This window comes from Cervus elaphus, chromosome 15 (genome assembly GCF_910594005.1).
Source record: "Cervus elaphus chromosome 15, mCerEla1.1, whole genome shotgun sequence".
Lineage (NCBI taxonomy): Eukaryota > Metazoa > Chordata > Mammalia > Artiodactyla > Cervidae > Cervus > Cervus elaphus.
The window spans coordinates 8,629,243-8,656,969 of record NC_057829.1 but is presented as its reverse complement, the minus strand read 5'-3'; the positions used below and the strand labels follow the sequence as shown (position 1 = coordinate 8,656,969).

At 40.1% G+C, this 27,727-nt stretch overlaps 1 long non-coding RNA gene across 1 annotated transcript; it reads right to left on the bottom strand.

Moving 5' to 3' along the window:
* Positions 1-13,108: 13,108 nt before the first annotated feature.
* LOC122709291 lies at positions 13,109-27,711 on the bottom strand. The gene is made up of 3 exons (XR_006345464.1): positions 27,403-27,711; positions 23,590-23,713; positions 13,109-13,229 (listed from the first exon to the last, which is right to left on the bottom strand). It is a non-coding gene; the product is annotated as an uncharacterized LOC122709291 (long non-coding RNA).
* Positions 27,712-27,727: the final 16 nt, after the last annotated feature.

Here is a 27,727-nt window from a genome sequence, read left to right as displayed (position 1 = left end):
AGCTCCCAGAACGGAACACAGTGGTCTATGTACGGTCTAGTTGCCAGAAAAGGCAGAAAAGCACCTGAGTTGAATCTAGTTTTACTCACTGCACCCCTGGTTCTCAGTCCTGTCTCTCCACTCACTTTGAATCTCTGGATACTGACTATGGTGGACAGGGGGTAGGCTGCCCAGATCTTCCTCAAAGAAAGGACTTGCTGCCCAGCAGCCAGCTCATGTAGAGTCTGTCCTAGAGCCTGTCTGGCCTGAGGACTATGGCTTTCCAAGGATATCCGGCCCTTAGTGATCATTCTGACCAGCCAGAGACCCTGTGAGGGGCGATCCATGAGTTGGAGCTCCCTGGCAAGTCAGCCAAAGGAAACCCACAAAAAAGAGGGGATACATGTATAGGTATAGCTGATTCACTTTGCTGTACAGAAGCTTTAACTATACTCCAATCAAAATTAAATACAAAGATTCGCTGGATCTGCATCACAGTTGACATCTTCTTCTGCCCCTGCCAGCGTCCTTTGTTATGGACTGTTTGTGTCCTTCTCCCTCCATTCATATGTTAAAACTTCACTTCCAGTGGGGTGGCCTTAGGAGGTGGGCCTTTGGGAAGTTTTGGGTCATGAGGGCAAAGTGCTCAGGAATGGGATTAGTGCTTTCATAAAAGAGGCCCCAGAGAGCTCCCCCACCTCTGCCACCACGTGAAGACACAGGGAGAGGACGGCCATGTATGATCCAGGAAGGGGATTTTCACCAATGAATCTGTTGGCAGCTTGACCTTGGACTTCCAGCCTCCAGAACTGTAAGAAATGTATGTCTGTTGTTCATAAGCCACACAGTCTCTGGTGCTCTGTTTTAGCCTTGGTAGCAGAATAGGCATGCCCCCTTCCTCTCACATGTTTGCTGTCACATAAACACCTTGCACCCCTAACGCCACCTCAGTGCCTGCGCCTGGAGACTGACCATGCTCTCCCGGCCACCTCACTGTGTGCTGACCCTGCCTGGCCACCCAGACAGTGCTGCTACTTCCTCCTCAGTCTGATGTGCTTCGTTGAGATACTCTGCTTAAGGATTCCCAGATGCAGATCTCTGGGATACAGAGAGAACAAGAAGCATTTTCAGATAAGTAGACTTATAAGTATTGTGCTTCACCTGAAAAACTCACAATACCCCATATCTATGGAGTGCTTATAATGTGGTGAATACTGTTTTAAATTTACACTTTGTGTGAATTAATGGGGCTTTTCTGGCTCAGTGGCAGAGAAACCATCTGCCAATGCAGGAGACTCAAGAGACTCAGGTTTGATCCCTGGGTTGGGAAGATCCCCTGGAGAAGGAAATAGCAACCCACTCCAGTATTCTTGCCTGGAGAATCCCATGCAGGGAGGAGTCTGACAGGCTACAGTCCACTGGGTCGCAGAGGTAGAGATGACTGGTGTAAGGCATAGTTCGGGCGAGGCAGAAAAGGAAAGACGACCTCAACAGAAGTAGGTTACCTTTATTCAGGCAAGGAGGGGCGACAGTCGGCCTAATGACCAGGCTGAGCGCTGAGAGGGATCAGGGAGGCTTCATACTTATAGGGAGGTTTGTGGAAGCGATAAGGGAAACGTTAATCAGGCAGGATATTTTGAGTATTCTTTTGTTGAGATGACATTTGTAGTTGGGCAGGGGGTGATAAGTCTTCTGGGCAGGTGTAGGGGGTGCAAAGTTCCCGGACAGGGGGCGATAAGTCTTCTGGGCAGGTGTAGGGGGTGGAAGGTTTCTGGACAGGGGTTGGTAAGTCCCAGATAGATGCAACCGGCCTGGAGCATCAGGGTGGAACTAAAATTCTGTTTTGTTTTCTCCAAAGTTAGATGATTCAGCAAGGGGCCTTTGAGACTGTTGTTCTCTTTTCTAGGCCCAAAAGACCCCTTCAACTGGACAACTGAACACACACATATGTGAATTAATTCATCACAACCCTATTGTTAATACTATTATTTACTCCAGTTCTTTTAGGTAAGGAAACCAAGGCATAAAAAGTAACCAGACAGTGAGTTGGTAGAGCTAGGGTTTAAATTTAGGCAGTCTTACTGCAGAGTCCACAATACTGATCACCATGTCAGTGTTCTCCTCTTTGACATGCACCAGTATCACACGGAGGACTGCCCCCTCGTATGCTATTTGATGTGGCAGATCTCAGGTGGAACTGGAATATTTGCATCTCCAGCAAGTTTCCAGGTGATGATGCTGATGATGCTGTTCAGGGACTCCATTTGGCAACCACTGTGCTTCATGATATGACCTCTTAAGTGAAATAACAACTGCTGTCACTGGGGGTTAGTACATCTTTCCATATGATAAACAAGAGTTTCCAAATTTAATAAGCTTGCAGAACACCAGCTAGATAACCTTGTCATGCCTTCTCCAATATCATGCATTTCTCATCTTCTCTGGGCCATGCTTGACTCTGTTACCCATATGTGGTCAAGTACCTATGGCAGGACCCTGACTGCAAACCCAGTGTTGCTTTCCTTGGGTATTAACAGGAGCCTAGCGTGGATAGATAAAGGATAATATACTGAAGTGTGCTTAGACTTAGACTTTTAAAAAAAGGGAGAACAGCTATTGTTAGCTCAGCCAATGGTAAGGTCCCCAAATTCACAGCATAATCCCAAAGGTAGTATTTCAGAAATTTTGCTAAGCAGGTTGTGTGAAAGCACATCTATTTTAAAAACAGCAATACAAATGTGATACTTTTGAATCTTGGAAACAATAAGGCGATGTGATAGATTGTTTTCTAAATGTGAATCTTTTATTTGTTCAATAATTCATTCAATTAATATTTAGTAAGTATCCATGAGTCTATGGCATAGCCTTTGCCAAATTATATATCATTATAATTGTTGTAATAATAGCCACTAATTTTTTTTTATTGTACTCACTTTCTTGGGGAATTGAAATTCTTTCCAAACTTTAGGTCATTGGTTTTCACATCATCTTCATAAGTAAGATGATCTTGTGTGCTATTATGTCCTGTGTGTACCCCAGAAAGCTAAGAACCAGAGAGTCAGCACTGCCTCCAGGCAAAACTATACTGGAACCACAAGTAAAATGCAATCTTGGACTCTTACTCTGCCAGACAATTTTCTATCTCTGGAGAATGATCTTTCCTAAGTTTTCATGGTAAAATACTTACCTCTAATTTTACTTTTTTAAAAAAGAAAAAATTCTATAAGATGGTTAAAAAAAATTAATATGTTTGGCTCTCCCATGATTCTAGACAGGAAATCTGTTGCATACACCTCAAGTCCCAAGGGGGGAGCTCTACTTTGCCCTCTATAGGGTTCTGTAATTTATAGCCTCTGGGAAATAATATTCCAGGTTAAGAGAGAACTGTGAGGAAGTAAAAAGGGGGAAGACACATGCATTCGTGGTATTGTAATATTACTATTCTTTTTACTTAGCTTGTGGGCAGATGGAATATCTTTGCCTTTTTGAAAAGACTATGATCTCATAGAACTATTGTTATATATATACAATTGTCTATTTATTTCATATTTTATTGGAGGTTTAACAAGTCCAGTAATACAGAGTTCAGCAAGTCTTGTTGGATATAAAATCAATATTCAAAAACCAATTGGATTTCTACACATCGGCAACAGTTAAAAGCACAACTTATTAAAAGAAAGTGTTAATATTTATAATAGGAACAAATAAATAGGGTGCCTAGAAATATATCTGAGAAAAGCTGTGAAAGGCACTTATGGAGAATCATTGAGACATTAAAGAAAGCCTACATAAATGGAGAGATATGGCATGCTATTAAGTGGCAAGATTCTGTAAAGTTGAGATGTCATGACTTCTTCCCAAGCTGATGCAGAAACTCCAATAAAAATCTCCATAATGCTTTTCCAGGGACTTAAATCAACTCTGAAATATTTATTCAAAAGAGGAGCCCAAAATCAAAAAGGGCACTTAAAGAAACATTTATTTGTTTATTTAGGTGCACTGGGTCTTAGTTGAGGCATGTAAACTCTTAGTTCACCACGTGGGACCTAGTTCCCTGATCAAGGATTGAACCTAGGCCCCTGAATTGGGAGTGTGGAGTCTTAGCCACTGGACCACCAGGGAAATCCCAGGAAAGCATTCTAATAAGAAGGGAAAAAAATGGAATTTTCCCTACTGGATAGTAAAAAAAATTTAGGAAGTTATAGTAATTAAGACAGTATTGGTACCAACATGATAGATAAAAATAAATTACAAAACAGGGTAGAAAATCAAGAAACAGAACTTTGAGTGCAATAAAATGATATATGACAGAGACAACATTACAAGTTTTGGGGGGAAAGAATGGACTTTTACATAAATAGCACTAGAACAACCAGCTATCAGGAAATAAAATTTGACCTCTATTTTATGCTAAACACAAAAATCACTTCTAGGTATAACCATGTGTAAAAGTCAACACTTAAAACATTTAAAAAGAAAATACAGCATAAAATATCTATGACCTCAGAGTAAAGATTTATTATACAAGACATAGAGATCACTAATAAAAACATAAGGAATGATAAATGTGATTATATTTTAATTGAGAACAGATGTCCATAAAAGTTTACTATAAAGAAAGTTAAAACATAATCTGCAAACTGGAAATATTACAAACACACACATGCAGACATACACATAAACACATATATGTTTATAAAAAACTTCCATAAATTAATAGGAAAAAGAAAACCTGTAGAAAGATAGTCAAAAGGGTAGATAAAGATAATAAACAAACCAGATGTTGTTAGTTTCCTTAAGTAATCAGAAAAATGCAAATTAGAAACAAATGAGATACCATTTTTTATCTACAGCACTACCAAAAATAAAAATATTGATACTATCTGAAGCTGGTGAGAATGTAAATTGATATGGCCCTTTTGAATAATAATTCTGGCATATTTCTTTAAAAGATGATGTTATTTACAAAACTGAAACAGATTCATAGATAGAGAAAACAAATTTATGGCTTCCCTTGTAGCTCAGCTGGTAAAGAATATGTGTGCAATGTGGGAGACCTGGGATCGATCCCTGGGTTGGGAAGATCCCTTGGAGAAGAGAATAGCTATCCACTCCAGTATTCTTGCCTGGAGAATTCCATGGACAGAAGAGCGTCGCAAGCTATAAGGTAGCAAAAAGTTGGATACAACTGAGTGACTTTTACTTTCACTTTCTTTCAAAGGGAAAACAGAGGAGAGAGATAAATTAGGAGTTTGGGATTAAGAGATATACACTCAGTTCAGTTCAGTCGCTCAGTCGTGTCTGACTCTTTGCGACCCCATGAATCGCAGCATGCCAGGCCTCCCTGTCCATCACAAACTCCCAGAGTCTACTCAAACTCATGCCCATCGAGTCGGTGACACCATCCAGCCATCTCATCCTCTGGCGTCCCCTTCTTCTCCTGCCCCCAATCCCTCCCAGCATCAGGGTCTTTTCCAACGAGTCAACTCTTCGCATCAGGTGGCCAAAGTATTGGAGTTTCAGCTTCAGCATCAGTCCTTCCAATGAACACCCAGGACTTAGCTCCTTTAGGATGGACTGGTTGTATCTCCTTGCAGTCCAAGGGACTCTCAAGAGTCTTCTCCAACACCACAATTCAAAAGCAGCAATTTTTCGGCACTCAGCTTTCTTCACAGTCCAACTCTCACATCCATACATGATCACTGGAAAAACCATAGCCTTGACCAGACGGACCTTTGTTGGCAAAGCAATGTCTCTGCTTTTTAATATGCTATCTAGGTTGGTCATAATTTTCCTTCCAAGGAGTAAGCGTCTTTTAATTTCATGGCTGCAGTCATCATCTGCAGTGATTTTGGAGCCCAAAAAAATAAAGTCTGACACTGTGTCCACTGTCTCCCCATCTATTTCCCATGAGGTGATGGGACCAGACGCCATGATCTTAATTTTCTGAATGTTAAGCTTTAAGCCAACTTTTTCACTCTCCTCTTTCACTTTCATCAAGAGGCCTTTTAGTTCCTCTTCACATTCTGCCATAAGGGTGTGTCATCTGCATATATGAGGTTATTGATATTTCTCCAGGCAATCTTGATTCCAGCTTGTGCTTCTTCCAGACCCGCGTTTCTCATGATGTACTCTGCATTTAAGTTAAATAAGCAGGGTGACAATATACAGCCTTGACGTACTCCTTTTCCTATTTGAAACCAGTCTGTTGTTCCATGTCCAGTTCTAACTGCTGCTTCCTGACCTCCATACAGGTTTCTAAAGAGGCAAGTCAGGTGGTCTGGTATTCCCATAGAATTTTCCAGCAATTAGAGAAGAAAAAGAAATAAAAGGAATCCAGATCAGAAAAGAAGAAGTTAAGCTCTAACTGTTTGCAGATGACATGATACTGTACATAGAAAATCCTAAAGATAGTACCAGAAAATCACCAGAGCTAATCAGTGAATTTAGCAAAGTTACAGGATACAAAATCAATACACAAAAATCACTTGCATTTCTATATACTAACAATGGAAAATCAAAATGAATTTAAGGAGTCAATCCCATTCACCATTACAACAAAAAGAATTAAATATGTAGGAATAAACTTACCTAAGAGGACAGAAAGACTGTATACAGTAAATTACAAGACACTATTGAAAGAAATCAAAGATTACATAAACGGAGAGATATTCCATGTTCCTGGGTAGAAAGAATCAATATTGTGAAAATGACTATACTACCAAATGCCATCTACAGATTCAATGTGATCCCTATCAAATTACCAATGACATTTTTCACAGAACTAGAACAAAAAATTTCACAATTCATATGGAAACACAAAAGACCCCAAATAGCCAAAGCAGTCTTGAAAAAGAAGAATGGAGCTGGAGAAGTCAACCTTCCCAACTTCAGATTTTACTCCCAAGCTACAGTTATCAAGACAGTATGGTACTGGCACAAAAACAGAAATGTAGACCAATGGAACAAGATAGAAAGCCCAGAAACAAACCCATGCCCCTATGGGTGTGTTATTTTTGAGAAAGGAGGCAAGAATATACAATGGGGCAAAGATAGCCTCTTCAATATGTGGTCCTGGAAAAACTGAATAGCTACATGTAAAAAAATGACATTAGAACACTTCCTGACACCATACACAAAGATAAACTCAAAATGGATAAAGACCTAAATATAAGACCAGAAACTATAAAACTCTTAGAGGAAAACATAGGCAGAACATGCAATGACATAAATCAAAGCAAGATCCTCTATGACCCACCTCCTAGAGTAATGGAAATAAAAACCAAAGTCAACAAGTGGGACCTGATTAAACTTAAAAACGTTTGCACAGCAAAGGAAAGCAAGGTGAAAAGACAACCCTCAGAATAGGAGAAAATAATAGCAAGTGAAACAACTGACAAAGGATTAATTTCCAAAATATACAAGCAGCTCATATAACTCAATACCAGAAAAACAACCCAATCAAAAAGTGGGAAAAAGACCTAAACAGACATTTCTCTAAAGAAGACATACAGATGGCTAACAAACACATGAAAAGATGCTCAACATCGCTCATTATTAGAGAAATGCAAGTCAAAACTACAATGAGATATCACCTCACACTGCTCAGAATGGCCATCATCAAAACGTCTACAAGCAATAAATGCTGGACAGGATGTGAAGAAAAGGGAATGCTCTTGCCCTGTTGGTGGGAATGTAAATTGATACAGCCACTATGGAAGATGGTATGGAGATTGCTTTAAAAACTAGGAATAAAACCACCATAAGACCCAGCAATCCCACTGCTAGGCATATAACCTGAGGAAACCAAAACTGAAAGAGACACATGTATCCCATTGTTCACTGCAGCACTATTTACAATAGCTAGAACATGGAAACAACCTAGATGTCCATGGACAGATGAATGGATAAAGAAGTTGTGGTACATATACACAATTGAATATTACTCAGCCATAAAAAGGAACACATTTGAGTCAGTTCTAATGAGATGGATGAACCTAGAACCTATTATACAGAGTGAAGTAAATCAGAAAGAGAAAGATAAATATCATATTCTAATGCACATATACAGAATCTATAAAAATGGTACTGAAGAATTTACTTACAGGGCAGCAATGGAGAAACAGACATAGAGAATAGACTTATGGACTTGGCGGGGGAGAGGGTGAGATATATGGAAAGAGTAAGATGGAAACTTACATTACCATATGTAAGAGAGATAGCCAAGGGGAATTTGCTGTGTGGCTCAGGAAACTCACACAGGGGTTCTGTATCAATCTAGATGGGTGGGGTGGCGAGGGAGATGGAGGGAGGTTCAAACAGGAGGGGAAGTGTGTATACCTATGGCTGATTCATGCTGAGGTTTGACAGAAAACAGCAAAACTCTGTAAAGCAATTATCCTTCAATAAAAAACAAAAAAGAAAGAAATGGTTTGCTGTTTTTGCATAGAATAAGAGAAGATGACACTTCAGAACAATGATTTTTTAAATTTGTGGTCATCTGGTGGCTCAAATGGTAAAGAATCTGCCTGCAATGCAGGAGACCTGGATTAGATCCCTGGGTTGGGAAGATTCCCCTGGAGGAGGGGATGGCAACCCACTCCAATATTCTTGCCTGGAGAATCCCATGGACAGAGGAGCCTGGCGGGCTACAGTTCATGGCATCACGACTAAGCACACATGAGGCACCCACTTGTCAAGCTTTTTCACCTTTCCAATTTATTCCAAACAGCCTTAGGATGGTTGATGTTGAGTTCTTCGGCAACTTCTCATGTAGTTATAAGAGAATCAGCTTCCATGACCCTCTCAGTTGGTCATTGAACTTCCAATGGCCAGCCACTATTCTCCTCATCTTCAAGGTTCTTGTCTCCTTTGTAAAACTTCTTAAACCACCACTGCACTGTACATTCATTAGCAGTTCCTGGGCCAAATGAGTTGTTGATGTGAGTTGTCTCTGCTGCTTTACAACCCATTTTGAACTCAAATAAGAAAATCGCTCAAATTTGCTTTTTGTCTAACATCATTTCCCTAGTCTAAAATAAATATAAAATAAGCAGCAAGTAATGTCATTAGCAAAAAACATAAAGTGAGAAGTGTGTATCAAAATGATCCATAACATAAGCACATTTAAGAATGTATTCCAATATCAAACAGCAAAGTTCAAGAATGCAAACCCGCAATTACTTTTGCACCAATCTAAGAACACTGTAGTGGGTCAGATATATATATCTGACATATATATATATGTATATATATATCAGATTATATATCTTATATTATATATAAGATATTCAATATATCGTAATAATCTATAACAAAAATGAATCTGAAAAAGAAATTATATATATATGTGTGTATGTATGAATAACTGTTTCACTTTGCTGTATGTCTGAAACTAACACAGCATTGTAAATCAACTATACTTCAGTAAAAATTTTAAATATTTTTAAAGAAATTAAAAATTTTTATGTATGCATCGAAACTAAATATGTAAGTACCTTTTCACCCAGGTGTTCTATTAATCAGAATCTATTCCACATATGTATAAAATAAACAAGCAAACAAAAAACTATTGTTATTATTTCTAACACTCCTACAAAATAATGATGGAACCTGACCTCATTTCAGAATAAAAAGTCATCAAACTACTGTCACTGGCTGTGATATTGCACACAGATCAGAAACCCACATCAGAAACCTTCTGCTCTGATCAACAGAAGATGACAGGAAAGGAGCTGGGAATTTAAAATAAAGGAAAAAAATTCAATTATAAAATGTGAAGTTCTTTATATGTTTGCAACCCCCAGGTTTCACAAATAAGTTCACTTTACAGATTTAGATTTTACCAGGGTGTCTTTCCAGAGTACTAAATACTCGTTCAATATGCAAAAAGTGTCAAGTTAAATGATTTTTGCATTGATTATCATTTATATCTTAAAACCTAAAGAGTTATTATTTGGGGAAAGTCTTTGGGACAATTCCATCTATCAATATACACTAAATCATTAAGAGAAACGACAATATAAAAGGACTCAGGCTTCCTGGTTTTTATCCAAGTAAGCATCAATCAATGTAAATTCAGACTGTGATTTTTATTCAACTAAGCATTTTATAGTTGAATTGGTAACACTTAGGGAGAAAAAGATTCTAAATTATATCTTTCCCCTTCCCTCTAAGTATACATTGATTAAGTTAATGCTCTTTAGGTCATCAGGCTTTAGGCGTTATTGTAACATAAAATCTAAGATCATGAGAAATATAAATTATAAAACAAATTTACAACAAAGTTTTCATGAAAGTGAAAATGCAAGTTGTTCAGTCGTGTCCGACTCTTTGTGACGCCATGGACTATACAGTTCATGGAATTCTCCAGGTCAGAATACTGGAGTGGGTAGCCTTTCCTTTCTTCAGGGGATCTTCCCAGCCCAGGGATCGAACCCAGGTCTCCCGCATTACAGGCAGATTCTTTACCAGCTGAGCCACAAGGGAAGCCCAAAGTTTTCATAATGACATATGTATAACATGCATGCTAAGTCACTTCAGTCGTGTCTGACTGTGCAACCCTGGCCCACCAGGTTCCTCTGTCCATGGGAGTCTCCAGGCAAGAATACTGGAGTGGGTTGCCGTGCCCTCCTCCAGGGGAATCTTCCCAACCCAGGGATTGAACCCACATCTCTTACATCTCATACATTGGCAGACTGGTTCTTTACCACTGGCGCCACCTGAGAAGCCCCATATATAAAAGAGCCCCATAGAATGGAGCATAAAGTTTTCTTTATGAAAAATCATGAAGTCAGAAATCAAAGCAAAAGCATCTAGGTTTGGGGGACAAGATTAACATTTACTAACAATGCAATTTCAAGGGTGAAGACTATTTGAATGCATGTTCTAGTCAATGAGAAACAGTATTTTTACTCCTTTTGGAAGATCTTTTTGAAGTACCTTGTAGGTCTATTTTAATAGTCATAATAATAATGTTAGGGAAACACATTGAAACTGCCCACCTTGGCCAGGTACCATATTAACCATTTGCATGAGTTATTTTATCACAGGAAGTCCTAGTAAAGAACACAGAACTGACAAGCCACCACCAACCAGAAGAATTTGGGAAAAGTCAAAAGGAGACACCACATGTCCTACTACTTTCCAGAATCCTTCTTGCTGGCATCCACCTTGGCTGAGCAATGCGTGCCTCACCAGGAAAGACCCTGAGTTAGAATGATTGGCCAAAGACAACCTGGGAACTAATCCCATCACCATAAAACCTGAGATTGTGAGCCATGTGGCAGAGCCGTTCTCCTGGTTTCCCTGACCCGCCTGCTCTCCACCTGGGCATCCCTTCCAATAGTCTCTTGCTTTGTCAGCATGGGTGTCTCCTTGGACAATTCATTTCCAAGTGTTAGACAAGAGTCCATTCTTGGGCTCTGGAAGGTATACCCCTTCCTGCAACTATAATAACAGTCATCATTCATAAGCACCCCAAAATTAAATGTTAGTTACTCTAAAAATCTAAAGGCTTGGCAGAGCTAATGAGCTATGAGTGAGACAAAGAAAAAAAGGGAAAGAATGGAGGCAGTATGGAGGTCCAGTGTGGGTCAGGAGGGTTAGGATGAGGCATCATAGTAAGTGAACTCTGCACGCTGTGGGGACACGGAGGATGGGAGGGCTCGTACGTCTTGCCACATGGCAATTTTTCCTGTATCAAGTACCATACTGGATCTGTTTCTGTGACTTTCAGTTCAGTTCTGTTGCTCAGCTGTGGCCAACTCTCTGAGACCCCATGAACTGCAGCATTCCAGGCTTCCCTGTCCTTCAGTGTCTCCCGGAGTTTGTTCAAACTCATGTCCACTTTAATCCTCGTTTTGCTTTGTTTTCTCCTCACTTTTGTTATTAAGCATACATAATGGCCTGCATCAGGGAACCCTGCCCCCCTCTGCAAGACCCTTAAACTAAAGTGCCTTTGTTTAGTTTACAGAGAGATACTCTGACCCTGAGCACCTGTGAACGACTGTCACATTATTTTTTTTTTTCTTTATTAGTTGGAGGCTAATTACTTTACAATATTGTAGTGGTTTTTGCCACACATTGACATGAATCAGCCATGGATTTACATGTGTTCCCCATCCTGATCCCCCCTCCCACCTCCCTCCCGACTGTCACATTCTTGAGTTACTAATACATCCCCCTGCCTGAGGCCTGCCATTCTAGGAGATATTTGCAAAATATTAAATGGGCTTTTGCTTTGTTTCCTCATTTCCCCCATCTCTGATCCATAAAAGAACCTGGCATCCAGGCCCCGACAGGATGGCTATTTTAAGACGTTAGTCTGCCATCTTCTCAGTCAGATGGCTCTTCGTGTAAAATCATATTCCTTGCCTCAACACCTCGTCTCTCGGATTTATTGACCTATCGTGCAGCAACCAGAGCAAGCTTGGACTCAGTAACAATGAGGCCTATCTCCTTGGCCTACAAATGGCCACATACTCACAGTGTCTTCTTGGGGGCTTTTGTCTGTGTGTACACACTCCTGGTGTCTCTTTCTTAAAAGGACAATAGTCCTATTGGATTTTGGCTCTACCTTAACAACATCATTTAACATCAATTACCCCTTAAAGGCCCTGTCTCAAGCCGTGACTTTGGGGGTTATGTCTACCACATATAAATTTTGGGAGAACACAATTCAGTCCATATAATACTGCCATACCCTTTTCCATAATGGTTGCACCATTTTACAATCCCACCCACAGTGCACAGGGTTCTAATTTCTACATGTCCTAGCAGACATTTGTTCTTTTCCTTCTTTTTTTTTTTTTTGACTGTAGCCATGGGTGTGAGGTGTGACCATGCCCCTTTATGTGGGGCCTGGGGAAGATGAACTGAGTAGTCACACTTAAATATTGAATTCTTGGTATTTATGGCAAGTAGTATTTCCCTAATATGCCAGGCTTTGCAGGTGGGGAGTGGAGAAACAAAGGAGAAGACTGACATTTCCATGAAAGGGAGGAGTTACTTAAGAAAATCTGAGCTAACTGAACACGGAGTCTGTTTCTAGCTGGGCTGGATTACAGTTTCCTTAGGTCGTTGCATGCATTAAAAGTAATCCTTTCAAAGAAGGCAGAGCTCACACTTGCCTGGTATCATTTACAGCCTCAGCTGCAGCTGCAGCAGGGGTCCTGGCCCTCCTGCTGTCTGGTGGGCACGGAGAAGTCTTCAGAGAATGTTCACACCCGGTGCCTCGACAGAAAGGAAACCTGCTCAGAAAGAGAAGCCCAGGTATCAGAAAACTGGCATGGGGAGAGAGTGCTTAATCCTGTTTACTTTCGTTTAAAACCTAGGGCCTTGGATTCAGTCAACCATGACTTCAAAATCAAAGGCAAATTGAACACAGGAGGGTCTCTTTGAAAAGGTCCACACATTCTGTGAGGTTGTCCTTGGTTTCTAGAAAACACTATCCCATACAAAAGAACACTGCAAATTGAGAGGAATCAGAGCTTTCTTTTAAATATTTGCTTTTTAAGTTTTTAGCTCAGGATATTTTCCAGACTTAGTCCTCTGCACGAGTAAGTCATATAGATATAGTATATGCTTGGTTATAAAAATTCTCATATCTTTGGGACTTTGAAATGGTAAATATTCATGATGTGTGAAAGAGCATGATACATAACTGTATGATCTTAATTACATAAAAATAGAAGCTTCGTTGTGAAAATACACAAATGAGATCTAGAAGGACACATCAAACCATCAACTGCTTGTGCTTATAAATGACTCTGTTCTTTGCTTCTTGTGTTTTTGGGTTTCCTATTATGCACATGTTAACTTTTAAGAAATAAATGTTGTTTTAAAAACCTTAAAAAATTATATTCTCCATTTAGACATATGTCAAATATATCCAGGTCCAATATACAGAAACAAGATCTAAGTTCACTAAAAGAAAGACCATTATGGAGCAGCTTATGGGGAATGAGGGTCAGCAACTCATGTGGGTCAGAAGATCACTCCAAGACAGAAAGAGTTTGCAAAAGAAATTCAGCCTTTGGGAAAAGAAAGATCACATCCAGCCAGCACCACCAGAAGAGAACTTCAAAAAGGACATGGTATTTGAGTTAAACTTAAAGAGAGCTCAAGTTTGAGGCTTGTGGAGAAGGAGAGAGAATATCCTAGGCAGAAGGAAAGCAGACCGTAAATCCAGCATTGAGAATAGGAAACTTTGTGTATAAAAGAGTAACCGTAAATGGCTCAATTTGGATGGCAGAAATAAAGGTGAGAAGTTGGTTGGGATCTGGTCTTAGAGGTTCCCATGTTTTTATATAAAATTTGGAAATGTTACTATGCACTCAGCATTTTATGATTGATACATATACACCTACTTACAGAGCGAAATTTCCCTTTTGAAGTTCCAGTTCAAGACATGATAAACACATCCATATTTTAAGGAAAAATAAACTTTTAAATGTAAATTGTGCTTGTTACCTTAAAATATTGATAGCTGGTGGAAAGTTCCAGCAGTAAATTAAGATATAATATATACATACACAGGAAAGGTGGGGAGGGCATTTCTTCTTGTAGTTATGCAGCTGGCATTGAGAAATGAGGCAAGGTCAGAAGGAATTGCAAACACGTTTGGCCTTGAAGATCTATAAATAGGAAGCCTGCTATTTATACATAACCTACTTACAAATGCTCCTTAGTTTAAGTGCTACTTGGGACAGCCATCAGAACTTAATTCTGAGCTGTCCAGAAGCTCACAACTGCAGCAAGGAAAAGAAATTCCCCCCAGAAACATTATTATACATCACGGTTAATTCCTACAGTCCTGAAGACCCACCACTACACTGTCAGAGGTTCATAGATCACAGGGCTGATCTGAAGAAACATGGGAAACAGAACTCACTAACTTTTTTTTATTACAAAAGGTTCAAAACATACACAAAAGTATCAAAAATAATGACCCCACATACATTTCACACATAGATTCACTAATGATCAAGACTGGCACATTTGCTTTGCCTATTTCATTTTTTAGAAAAATCCTGCAGCATTGTGAAGTGTTCCAGGCATCATTCTTTGATTCCTACAACTTCAGTTGGCATCTCTCATGCACAGGAATATTTTCTTAAATAATCTTAATGAGATTCACACAATGTTAACAATCATTCTTTTGTTTCATCTAAATGATAGACATTTATATTCAAATTGCCCTTATTGTGTTAAACATGCTATTTCTTAGATAGCTTAAATAAGAATCCAAAGAAGGTCCACTCTTGACATTGGTGGTTACGTCTCTTAAACTCTTAATTTTGAGCTGCCTCCTTCTTTCTCTCTCTTTTTCAACTTTTTATTTTATATTGGAGTGTAGCCAATTAGCAATGTTGTGATAAAGATAGTTTGAGGTGCACAGCAGCGTGACACAACCATACATACACATGTATTCATTCTCCCCCCAAACTCCCCCCACCCAGACTGCCACATAACATTGAATAGAGTGCCCTGTGCTATACAGTAGGTTGGTTATCCATTATAAATATAGCAGTTTGTACATGTCCATCCCAACTCCCTCACTATACCTCCCTGCCATCTGCCCTCCCTAGCCACTATAACCATTAAGTCCATTCTCTAAGTCTGTGCATCTGTTTTGTAAATAAGTTCATTTGTATCAAGTCTTCTTAGATTCTACATTTAAGGGATGTCATAAGATATTTCTCCTTCTCTGTCTGACTTACTTCACTAAGTATGGGAATCTCTAGGTCCACCCATATTGTGCAGCAGCCTCCTTCTCTTCCTCCTTTCTCTGTGCCCTTGACTCGATTAAACAAGGTCAGTTTTCTTATGTAATGTACCACATCCTGCATTTGCCTCTTTGTTTCCATGTGGTATTATTTAATTGTTTCTCTGTATCAAAATGCATTTCTGAATTGGATAGTGTCAGTTTTCTGTTATATTAATACTCTCTTTGAGCAGAAATGAATGAGCTAAAAAAGGATTTATTGGGATGAAGATAAGCTTTTTCTTTCTCCCTCAGAGAAGCAACACTGAATTTTAGTGCCAGCTTCTCAACTTAATTGTTGTGTAAATTCATACTTGTATATGTTTTAACTTCTCCAAGTTAGTTTTATCATCAATAATTTCATGGGGTTGCTGTGAGGGTTAAAGAAAGAGAATCTGCAAAGGACCTAATCCAGTGGCAAGCACATAGAAGAGGAACTGTTGTCAGACAAGTGTAATCTCCTCGGTTCTGTCTCATCACAACAAAGATTTGAAGTGACGGACATTAAAGCCCTCAGTGCATCACAGCTCTTGGACAGAACATGTCACAGCTCTTGGGTCTCGAACAGACCATGCTATAGCTCTTAGACAGACCAGTGTTACAGCTCAGTTTTATTTAGAGAGTAGCAGGAAAATACATCCTCAAGGCGTGAGGGAATGCAGACCCAAAGACGCGAAGAGAAGAGAGAGCCCCGGCCCTTTGGCTTCTCTTTTTATATGTTTTTTCCTCCCCTCTGGACCTGCCCTATGTAAATTGGGCTAGCCTGGAGTGCTGCTTCTGAGGTCCTCACGCCAGTCCTCAGACCTCCCTTTGACCTTCTTTTGTTCTATTTTTGTGGACTTTTTCCTTCCGTGTCTTTTAGCCACTGCCATTTTGGACTCTTGTTTCCCATTCTACCTAACACTGTGAAATGGAACTTTCTAGATAGTTATATTAGTATCTAACTAGACAGGGGAGCCTGGTGGGCTGCCGTCTATGGGATCACACAGAGTTAGACACAACTTAAGTGACTTAGCAGCAGCAGCAGCAGCTTATTTATGGTCAGAATCTCCTGAAGGACGGGCTGCTTCATGAAGTTATCAACGCTTGGTTTACTTCCCAGATTTCAAAAGATAAGAATCTTACTAACTATGGAAACAACAGCTGGCTACATTTTTGTTGTTGCTCAGTTGTATCCAACGTTTTGTGATCCCATGGACTGTAGCACACCAGGCTTCCCTGTCCTTCACTGTCTCTCAGAGTAGTTTGCTCAGACTCATGTCCATTGAGTCAGTGATGCCATCTAACCATCTCATCCTCTCTTGCCCCCTTCTCCTCCAGACCTTCCCAGCATCAGGGACTTCTCGAATGAGTCAGCTCTTTGCATCATGTGGCCAAAGTATTAGAGCTTCAGCTTCAGCATCAGTCCTTCCAATGAATATTCAGGACTGATTTCCTTTAGGATTGACTGGTTGGATCTCCTTGCAGTCCAAGGGACTCTCAAGAGTCTTCTTTAGCACTACAGTTCAAAAGCATCAATTCTTCAGCAGTCAGCCTTTCTTTAAGGTCCAATTCTCATATCTGTACATGGCTACTGGAAAAACTATAGTTTTGACTATATTCACCTTTGTCTTGGAGGAGTCTAAATTATACAGATAGTCATTTAAAATAAACTCAACTTAAAACCCAGTCCCATTAACAAGAGTAGCTATTTACGTTAGTCTTGACAAGATGGTCTAGGTCAAAAGGCCCAACAGTGTTGATCTGCACGTGAAAGAAAGACTTCATGAATTAAATTATGTCTTTTAAGCCTTCCCTATTGCTGAAGGCAAAAAGGGTACCCAGGCTAAGGGACCTATAGCCAGTCTTGCCTGGATCAGTACAATGGCCTTGGAGTCTTCAATCTAGGATTCAGGCTCTTGAGGGGGTTTCTTACAGTCTGTAAGTTGGGCTGTTGCTGCTGCTGTATTTCTTCTCTTGGCTTGGGGCATGTTGACAGCAATGCTTCATCGTTAAAGGCTACCCATTTCTTTTTTTTTTTTTTCTTTTCTACCCATTTCTTTCCCTCCATTTTACTTGGAAAGCATGAGAGAGGGACTTTGATTGCATGAGTCATTCTGTTACTCTATTGGCTTGATGATAATAACATTCTTCTTATTACAAACATCACAAAAAGTAATCCGTCTGTCCTCAATGTGCTAGAAATTAGGGTGATGGTTCTCAGAATCATCTGGACACTAGTTACAAATGTGTTATCTATGGGCCCATTTTCAGACTTAGTAAATCAAAATCCCTGGAAGTAGAACCCAAGAATTTGCGTGTTAACATGCACACTACAGCTTGAGAATGTATGAGATATTCTGGGATGAAATCTCCCAGAGGTGATGAACTCGAGCCAGAGTTACATGGTTATGAAATGGAGAAGCTGATATTTTAATCCAGGACTGCTGTGCCCAGAACTCCTATGCCCATTGACCTCTGCCACATTTCTAATTGCCAAGGACTGGCATGTAAGTCTCACCAAACCATTCCAATCAACCATGTGTACTATTTAGCTTATTAATGAACCCGTCCATCTTCAAAGGTCTTCTGAGGGGGCTCAGTAGTGGTAAAGAATCCACCTGGCAAGCAGGAGACATGGGTTCGATCCCTGGGTTGGGAAGATCCCCTGGAGAAGAAAATGGTAACCCACTCTAGTATTCTTGCCTGGGAAAACCCATGGACAGAGGAGCCTGGTGGGCTACAATCTATGGAGTTGCAAGAGTCAGACATAACTTAGTGACTAGACAATAACAACCATCTTGAATGCTTAAGATGCTGCATCTTTCCAATGCCCACTCCTTTCTGAAGATAGATTTTTCAAGAGTGGGGTTTCAGTCATTCATTCCCTTTATCACTAGTGATTTCTTTGCTTATAATCCAACCCCCTTAAATCCTTCCCGCCTACTGGCCTGTTTTCCTCTTTATCCTTCTTTTTTTTTTTTTAAGATTTTTTTTATGTGGACCATTTTCAAAGTCTTTATTGAATTGTTACTATATTGCTTCTGTTTTATGTTTTGGCTTTTTGGCCAAAGTGTGTGTGGATCTTAGCTCCTCAGCTAGGTATCAATCCCACACCCTCTGCATTGGAAGGCAAAGTCTTAATCCCTGGACCACCAGGGAAGTAAATACCTGTCCTCCTTAAGTGAAGGAATTTCCCATATCAAATTCTGGCAAGTTTAACATACAAACTGAAAAGGCAACACACAGCCTTGGTACTGCAAAAAAAATTATAGAATTTCCTTAGATTATTTGTGCTTACTGACAGCAGCTTTTCCATGTGTATGATATGGGAAGTGGTAACTATGATTCTGATCGTAAGTCTGTCCTTGATTTAATGACAGCAAGATGGAAAAGCTATGGTGCCCCCCATGCAAAAGTATCTATGCTCATAGAAAGGGGTGAGAAAACAAAGCGAAACAAAGGACAGGAGACCCATGTTCAAACACTGCACACATTCTGAGCACAAAAGTTATGTCATCTTTACAAACAGTAGAGTATGTCAAAGAGAGTGTTATTAAAGTTATTAAATCATGTCTGACTCTTTGCAACTCCATGGACTGTAGTCCTCTAGGCTCCCCTGTCCATGAATTTCCCAGGCAAGAATACTGCAGTGGGTAGCCATTTCCTACTCCAGGGGATTTTCCTGACCTAGGGATCAAACCCACAGCTCCTTGAATTGGCAGGTAGATTTTTAACCACTGAACCACCAGGGAAGCCCTAAACAAAGGCCTAGCTATGACATTTAAAATTTTTCCACGTTCATAGAGTCAAATAGAAAAACAGCACAGAGCAGTAGCTTAGAGCCTGGATTCTGTAGCAAACTACCCAGCTCAAATCCTGGCCCTGTGATCATGTACTAGTTTCTTAACAGTTTGTGAATTATTTTCCTTATCCAAAAAAATGAGGTAGTTATAGTGTCAACTTCATAAATGTAAGTATTAAGTGAATTCATATTCACAAAATTCTTAGAACAGTGCCTGGCACTTAGTAAATTCTTATTCAAACAAATGTTATTTTATTCATTATTTGCCAAACAGCAGGCACTTTTTAAATTTAAGTATAGTGGATTTAATAATGATTTGTTAGTTTCAGGTACACATATATGTATATTTATTTTCAGATTCTTTTTCATTATGGGTTATTATAAGGTATTGAATACAGTTCTCTGTGCTATACAGTAAGTCTCTGTTGTTTATCTATTTTATATAGTAGTCTGTATCTGTTAATCCAAATTCCAAATTTATCATCCTCATTTCATTCCTTTTTGGTAACTGTAAGTTTGTTTTCTATGGCTGTTATTTCTGTTTTCTAAATTATTCGTATCATTCTTTTTAGATTCCATATATAAGAGTCAGACATGACTTAATGACTAAACAACAGCAACAAACAACATTTACTTGCAACATTTAACATTATTTATAATGAAAAAATCTTACTCTATATTGTAATGTCAGTGGTGTAGAAGTGTCTGGGTAGAGTATTTATCATCCATGTAGAAACTTTATACATTTTGGGAATAATGTTCTTATGAAGGAGGAACACTGGTTTCTTTGTCTATAAACTAAGTGCGAATATTACACATTATTAACCTTACTCAAAAGACATACCACAGGTATCTTCAGTGAGGAATTTTATCTACTGTTTGTCTAGCATACATGAGCTCAATACCTCGTCGCTTTTCACTTGTGAACATGCTGTGATTTATTGCTCCATGTCACCCATCTATTAAGCATGTCACTAGATAAGCTTCCTCTTAGACAGTAAGATTCTGAAGGCCAAGAGCCGTGTCTTCTATTGACACACTGCAGTGAAATCTCCCCATGAGTTCACGCTAAAGCACCAAGTCCCTCTAGTCCTGAACTTGTCTTTGTGTCTCACAAGGTTCTTCTGTGTTCAATGTCATATAGTTTAACTATCAATTATAAAGTTGTCTCAAGCTGAACATACATAAAGTCTGGCAGGTATCTCAAACTCTATCTAGCCAACAAACCCAAAGTAATCTTTAAAATTCAACTCTGTGGGAGACTTCCCTGGTGGTCCAGTGGTTAAGAAAGGCTTGCAATACAAGGGTGGGGAGTTCAGTCCCTAGTTGGAGAACCAAGATCCCACAGACAATTAAGGCCACAGATAGCAACTACTGAGCCCACGCTACAACTAGAGTGAACCCAGAAGGAAAGACCCTGCATGAGGCAAGGAAGATCCTGATGCACCAACTAGGACTCTTCTCAGCCAAAAATAAATATTAAAAAAAAAAAAATCTGTACCTCCTCAATATTTTCTCTCTTAATAGCAGAAAATTTTCACCTGTAACTTGTCTCACTCACACTCACTTCAGTCACTCAGTTGTGTCCGACTCTTCCTGACCCCATGGACTGTAGTGCACCAGGCCTCCCTGTCCATCGCCAACTCCCGGAGTTTACTCAAAACTCATGTCCATTGAGTTGGTGATGCCATCCAACCATCTCATCCTCTGTTGTCCCCTTCTCTCACCTTCAATCTTTCCAACATCAGGGTCTTTTCCAATGTGTTAGCTCTTCACATCAGGTGGCCAAAATATTGGAGTTTTAGCTTCAACATCAGTCCTTCCAATGAATATTAGGACTGATTTCCTTTAGCATGGATCCTAAAGGATCCTTTAGGATCTCCTTGCAGTCCAAGGGACTCTCAAGAGTCTTCTCCAACACCACAGTTCAAAAGCATCAATTCTTCTGAGCTCAGCTTTCTTTATAGTCCAACTCTCATCCATACATGACTACTGGAAAAACCATAGCCTAGACTAGACAGACCTTTGTTGACAAAGTAATGTCTCTCCTTTTTAATATGCTGTCTAGGATGGTCATAACTTTTCTTCCAAGGAGCAAGCGTCTTAATTTCATGGCAGCAGTCACCATGTGCAGTGATTTTGGAGCCCCAAAAAATAAAGTCTGCCACTGATTCCAGTTTTCCCATCTATTTGCCATGAAGTGATGGGACCAGATGCCATGATCTTTGTTTTCTGAACGTTGAGCTTTAAGCCAACTTTTTCACTCTCCTCTTTCACTTTCATCAAGAGGCTCATTAGTTCGTCTTCACTTTCTGCCATAAGGGTGGTGCCATCTGCATAAATGAGGTTATTGATATTTCTCCTGGCAATCTTGATTCCAGCTTCATCCAGCCTGGCATTTTGAATGATGTACTCTACATATAAGTTAGATAAGAGGGGTGACAATATACAGCCTTGACGTACTCTTTTTCCGGTTTGGAACCAGTCTGTTGTTCCATGTCCAGTTCTAACTGTTGCTTCCTGACCTGCATACAGGTTTCTCAGGAGGCAGGTCAGGTGGTCTTGTGTTTCCATCTCTTGAGGAATTTTCCACAGTTTACTGTGATCCACACAGTCAAAGGTTTTGGCAAAGTCAATAAAGCAGAAGTAGATGTTTTTCTAGAACCCTCTTGCTTTTTCAGTGATCCAACGGATGTTAGCAATTTGGTCTTTGGTTCCTCTGCCTTTTCTAAAACCTGCTTGAACGTCTGGAAGTTCATGGTTCATGAATTGTTGAAGCCTGGATTGGAGAATTTTGAGCATTGCTTTGCTAGCGTGTGAGATGAGTGCAATTGTGTGGTAGCTTGAGCATTCTTTGGCATTGCCTCTCTTAGGGACTGGAATGAAAACTGACCTTTTCCAGTCCTGTGGCCACTGCTGAGTTTTCCAAGTTTGTTGGAATATTGAGTGCAGCAGCTCTTTCACAGTATCATCTTTCAGGATTTGAGATAGCTCAACTGGAATTCCATCACTTCCACTAGCTTTGTTCATAGTGATGCCTCCTAAGGCCCACTTGACGTCACATTCCAGGGTGTCTGGCTCTAGGTGAGTGATCACACCATCATGATTATCTGGGTCGTGAAGATCTTTTTTGTACAGTTCTTCCATGTATTCTTGCCACCTCTTCTTAATATCTTCTGCTTCTGTTAGGTACATACCATTTTTGTCCTTCATTGAGCCCATCTTTGCATGAAATGTTCCCTTGGTATCTCCAATTTTTTGTAGAGATCTCTAGTCTTTCCCATTCTATTGTTTTCCTCTATTTCTTTGCACTGATCATTGAGGAAGGCTTTCTTATCTCTCCTTGCTATTTTTTGGAAATATAAACTTCTCTCTAATCAAGTTCTATTTAAAAATTCTGCTCTCACAAATGTCTCATATCTGTCATTTCCTTTTAAACTGCACCAACCCTAACCACATTCTGGTCACAATTATCCTTCATTAGACCACTGCAACAGCCTCCCGAAAAGATTGCACTGAATTGAATTTCTTATTAGTAGAATCCATCCTTTGTATTGATATTTGTACTGCTAGGTTTCCAAACATCAATATAATCACATTTATTAATGTTAGTTGGAAGGTTAGGCATGAGCAACAAAGGGTGGCCTAGCAGAAAAGGAAGAAACCTGACCTCTAAATCCCACCCCAGACATACCCCACTGCTGCCCCAGGATAGCTCACAAATATGTTACAAAATAACCACACTTTTCCAACTCCAGCACAAGCTCTGAACCTACACAGTGGATACAAACTAACCACAGGGGCATCTACAACTCTGCACATGTGCCCTTGGTACACAGCTGTGTTCTCAACACAAGTGACCTTAAGCAGCCAGGAGCCCATTAAGGGTTCATAAATATTCTATACATACATACATACATCTGATTATATCGGCCTGAATTATGGGAAAGACATGGGTAATAGAGTCTGTTGTTATGTAACTTACAACTGTCAATCAAAACTGTCAGTCCATGCCCACCTAAATGAGTATATAAAAGCCCTGTTTTAAAAATTGCCATACCTCATCATTCCAGTGCCAGTGACTCTGTTGGCTTGGCCCACCTCTCCCTTGAGGTGCTCTTTGTCTTCTTCCCTTAATTAACTTGTTTTTGTCATAGGTAAGACCTCAGATTCTTCTGAGGAATCTGAAACCAAGAATGGAAGTCCATGAGAGAGGGTCTTCTTTGACCTTCCCTACCCAGTAACAACTCAAAATAATTTATACCAAATAAAGTCCAAATTCCTTGCTATGGCATTCAAGGCTACTTGTGGACCTTGGTTTCAACCTAGCTGGCTAGCTTTTTGAGGTTAGAAGTATGTCTCCTTGAAACCAGGCTAGAACTATAAGTCTCCCTCACCCCAGCATTTATGTAGATACATTAGTTTTTCAATTTTATTTATTTTAATTGGAGGATAATTACTTTACAATATTGTGATGTGAATTCATCAGCATGAATTGGCCATAGGCATACACATGTCCCTCCCTCCTGAACCCCCCACCACCTCCCTCCCCCACCATCCTGCCAGGTTGTCAAAGAATGCTTACTTTGGGTTCCCTGTGTCATACATCAAACTCACACTGGCTATCTATTTTACATATGGTAATGTATAGGTTTCAGTGCTATTCTCCCAAATCATCCCATCCTCTCCTCCCCCACTGAGGCCAAATGTCTGTCTTTATACCTGTGTCTCCTTTGCTGCCCTGCATGTAGCATCATCAGTAGCAGTTTTCAAGATTCCATATATATGCATTAATATATGATGGCTGTCTTTCTCTTTCTGACAGTCTATATAATAAGCTCTAGGTTTATCCACCTCATCAGAACGGACTCAGATGGTGTTCCTTTTTATAGCTGAGTAATATTCCATTGTGTATATGTACCACAACTTCCTTATCCATTCATCTACCAACAGACATCTAGGTTGCTTCCATTTTCCATTATAAGTAGCATTGCAAGAAACATTGGGGTACATGTGTCTTCTTCAATTCCATGTCCTTAGAGTATACGCCCAGTAGTGGGAATGCTGGGCCATGTAGTAGTTTTGGAAATACCAAAACTAGAATTGGAAGTGGTCAAACAGGAGATGGCAAGAGTGAATATAGACATTTTAGGAATCAGTGAACTAAAGTGGACTGGAAAGAGTGAATTTAATTCAGATGACCATTATATCTACTACTGTGGGCAAGAATCCCTTAGAAGAAATGGAGTAGCCATCATAGTCAACAAAAGAGTCCAAAATGTAGTACTTGGGTGCAGTCTCAAAAATGACAATGATCTCTGTACGTACGTTCCTAAGGCAAATCATTCAATATCACAGTAATCCAAGTCTATGTTCCAATCACTAAAACTGAAGAAGCTGAATTTGAATGTTTCTATGAAGACCTACAAGACCTTCTAGAACTAACACCCAAAAAAGATGTCCTTCTCATCATAGGGGACTGGAATGCAAAAGTAGGAAGTCAAGAGATACCTGGAGAAACAGACAAGTTTGGCCTTGGAGTACAAAATGAAGCAGGGAAAAGGCTAGCAGAGTTTTGCCAAGAGAATGCACTGGTCATAGCAAACACTCTCTTCCAACAACACAAGAGACAACTTTACACGTGGACATCACCAGATGGTCAATACCGAAATCAGATTGATTATATTCTTTGCAGCCAAAGGTGGAGACGCTCTATACAGTCAGCAAAAACAAGACTGGGAGCTGACTGTGGCTCAGAGCATGAACTCCTTATTGCCAAATTCAGACTTAAATTGAAGAAAGCAGGGAAAACCGCTAGACCATTCAGGTCTGACCTAAATCAAATCCCTTATGATTATACAGTGGAAGTGACAAATAGATTCAAGGGATTAGATCTGATAGACAGAGTGCCTGAAGAACTATGGAAGGAGGTTCATGACATTGTACAGGAGGCAGTGATCAAGACCATCTCCCAGAAAAAGAAATGTAAAAAGGCAAAATGGTTGTCTGAGGTGGCCTTACAAATAGCTAAGAAAAGAAGAGAAGCTAAAGGTAAAGGAGAAAAGGAAAGATACACCAATCTGAATGCAGAGTTCCAAGGAATAGCAAGGAAAGATAAGAAAGCCTTCCTCAGTTATCTATACAAAGAAATAGAGGGAAACAGCAGAATGGGAAAGACTAGAGATCTCTTCAAGGAAATTAGAGATACCAAGGGAACATTTTATGTAAAGATGGGCACAATAAAGGACAGAAATTGTATGGACCTAACAAAAGCAGAAGATATTAAGAAGAGGTGGCAAGAATATACAGAAAAACTATACAAAAGAGATATTCATGACCCAGATAACCATGATGGTGTGAACACTCACCTAGAGCCAGACATCCTGTGGCCTTAGGAAGCATCATGACAAACAAAGCTAGTGGAGGTGATGGAACTCCAGTTGAGCTATTTCAAATTCTTAATGATGATGCTGTGAAAGTGCTGCACTCAATATGCCAGCAATTGGGAAAACTCAGCAGTGGCCACAGGACTGGAAAAGGTCAGTTTTCATGCCAATCCCTAAGAAAGGCAATGCCAAAGAATGTTCAAATTACCACAAAATTGCACCCATCTCACACGCTAGCAAATTAATGCTCAAAATTCTCTAAGTCAGGCTTCAACAGTACATGAACCACAAACTTCCAGATGTTCAAGCTGGATTAAAAAATGCAGAGGAACCAGAGATCAAATTGCCAACATCCACTGGATAATCAAAAAAGCAAGAGAGTTCCAGAAAAACATCTACTTCTGCTTTATTGACTATGCCAAAACCTTTGACTGTGTGGATCACAACAAACTGTGGAAAATTCTTCAAGAGATAGGAATACCAGACCACCCAACCTGCCCACTGAGAAATCTGTATGCAGGTCAAGAAGCAACAGTTAGAATCGGACATGGGACAATGGACTGGTTACAAATTGGGAAAAGAGTATGTCAAGGCTGTATATTATCACCTGGCTTATTTAACTTATATGCAGAGTATATCATGCGAAATGCTGGACTGGATGAAGCACAAGCAGGAATCAAGATTGCCGGGAGAAATATCAATAACCTCATTTATGCCGATGACACCATCCTTATAGCAGAAAGTGAAGAAGAACTAAAGAGTCCTTTGATGAAAGTGAAAGAGCAGGGTGAAAAAGCTGGCTTAAAACTCAACATTCAAAAAACTGAGACCATAGCATCTGGTCCCATCACATCATGGCAAGTAGATGGGAAAACAATGCATACAGTGACAGACTTTATTTTGGGGGGCTCCAAAATCACTGTAGATGGTGACTGATCTGATGCCAGGAAAGACTGAAGGCAGGAGAAGGGGATGACAGAGGATGAGAAGGTTGGATGGCATCACTGACTCAATGGACATGAGTTTGAGTAAGCTTCGGGAGTTGGTGAGGGACAGGGAAGCCTGGCGTGCTGCAGTCCATGGGCTTGCAAAGAGTCGGACAGGACTGAGTAATGGACCTGAACTGAATGATAGTTTTGGTCCTAGTTTTTTTAAGGAATCTCCATGCTGTTCTCCATAGTCGTTGTATCAGTTTGCATTCCCACCAACAGTGTAAGAGGCTTCCCTTTTCTCCACTCTCTCCAGCATTTATCGTCTATATCTTTTTGATGATAGTCTTTCTGACCAGTTTGAGAATACACCTCATTATGGTTTTGATTTGCATTTCTCTAATAATGAGTGCTGCCTTAGTTCTGATGTACCGAAATCATTAACATAACTCTCCTACACCTGGATGCCTCAGCTGGCGATGTGCCCACACTCTGCATGTCCCAGCGCCACCACACTAAGACAATGACCTCCATGCCACTTCAGAGCCATATCCTTACCTTTTGGGTAACCAGCAGCACAGAAGGCCAATTGTGGACAATTAGCTGACTTGCTTTAGCCTGGAGACTCGAAAGGAAGCCCTGATTTACTTTTAATATTCCTCCGATAGATTTGACAGGACTCCAAAATTGCATGGAACTTGTAGTGATAAAACGTGACTTGAACCAAAAACCATGCGCGTACTGCTCTCCCCACCCCGCCCCATTCATAGCTTCGGTATTACAAGCATTGTGTTAATACAAGTCTGGAAACCAAAGAGGTACAGTGAAAACCAAAAATTCCCACAGCAGCCGCATCTCGGACCTGTCCGGGCGCCCTCTCAAG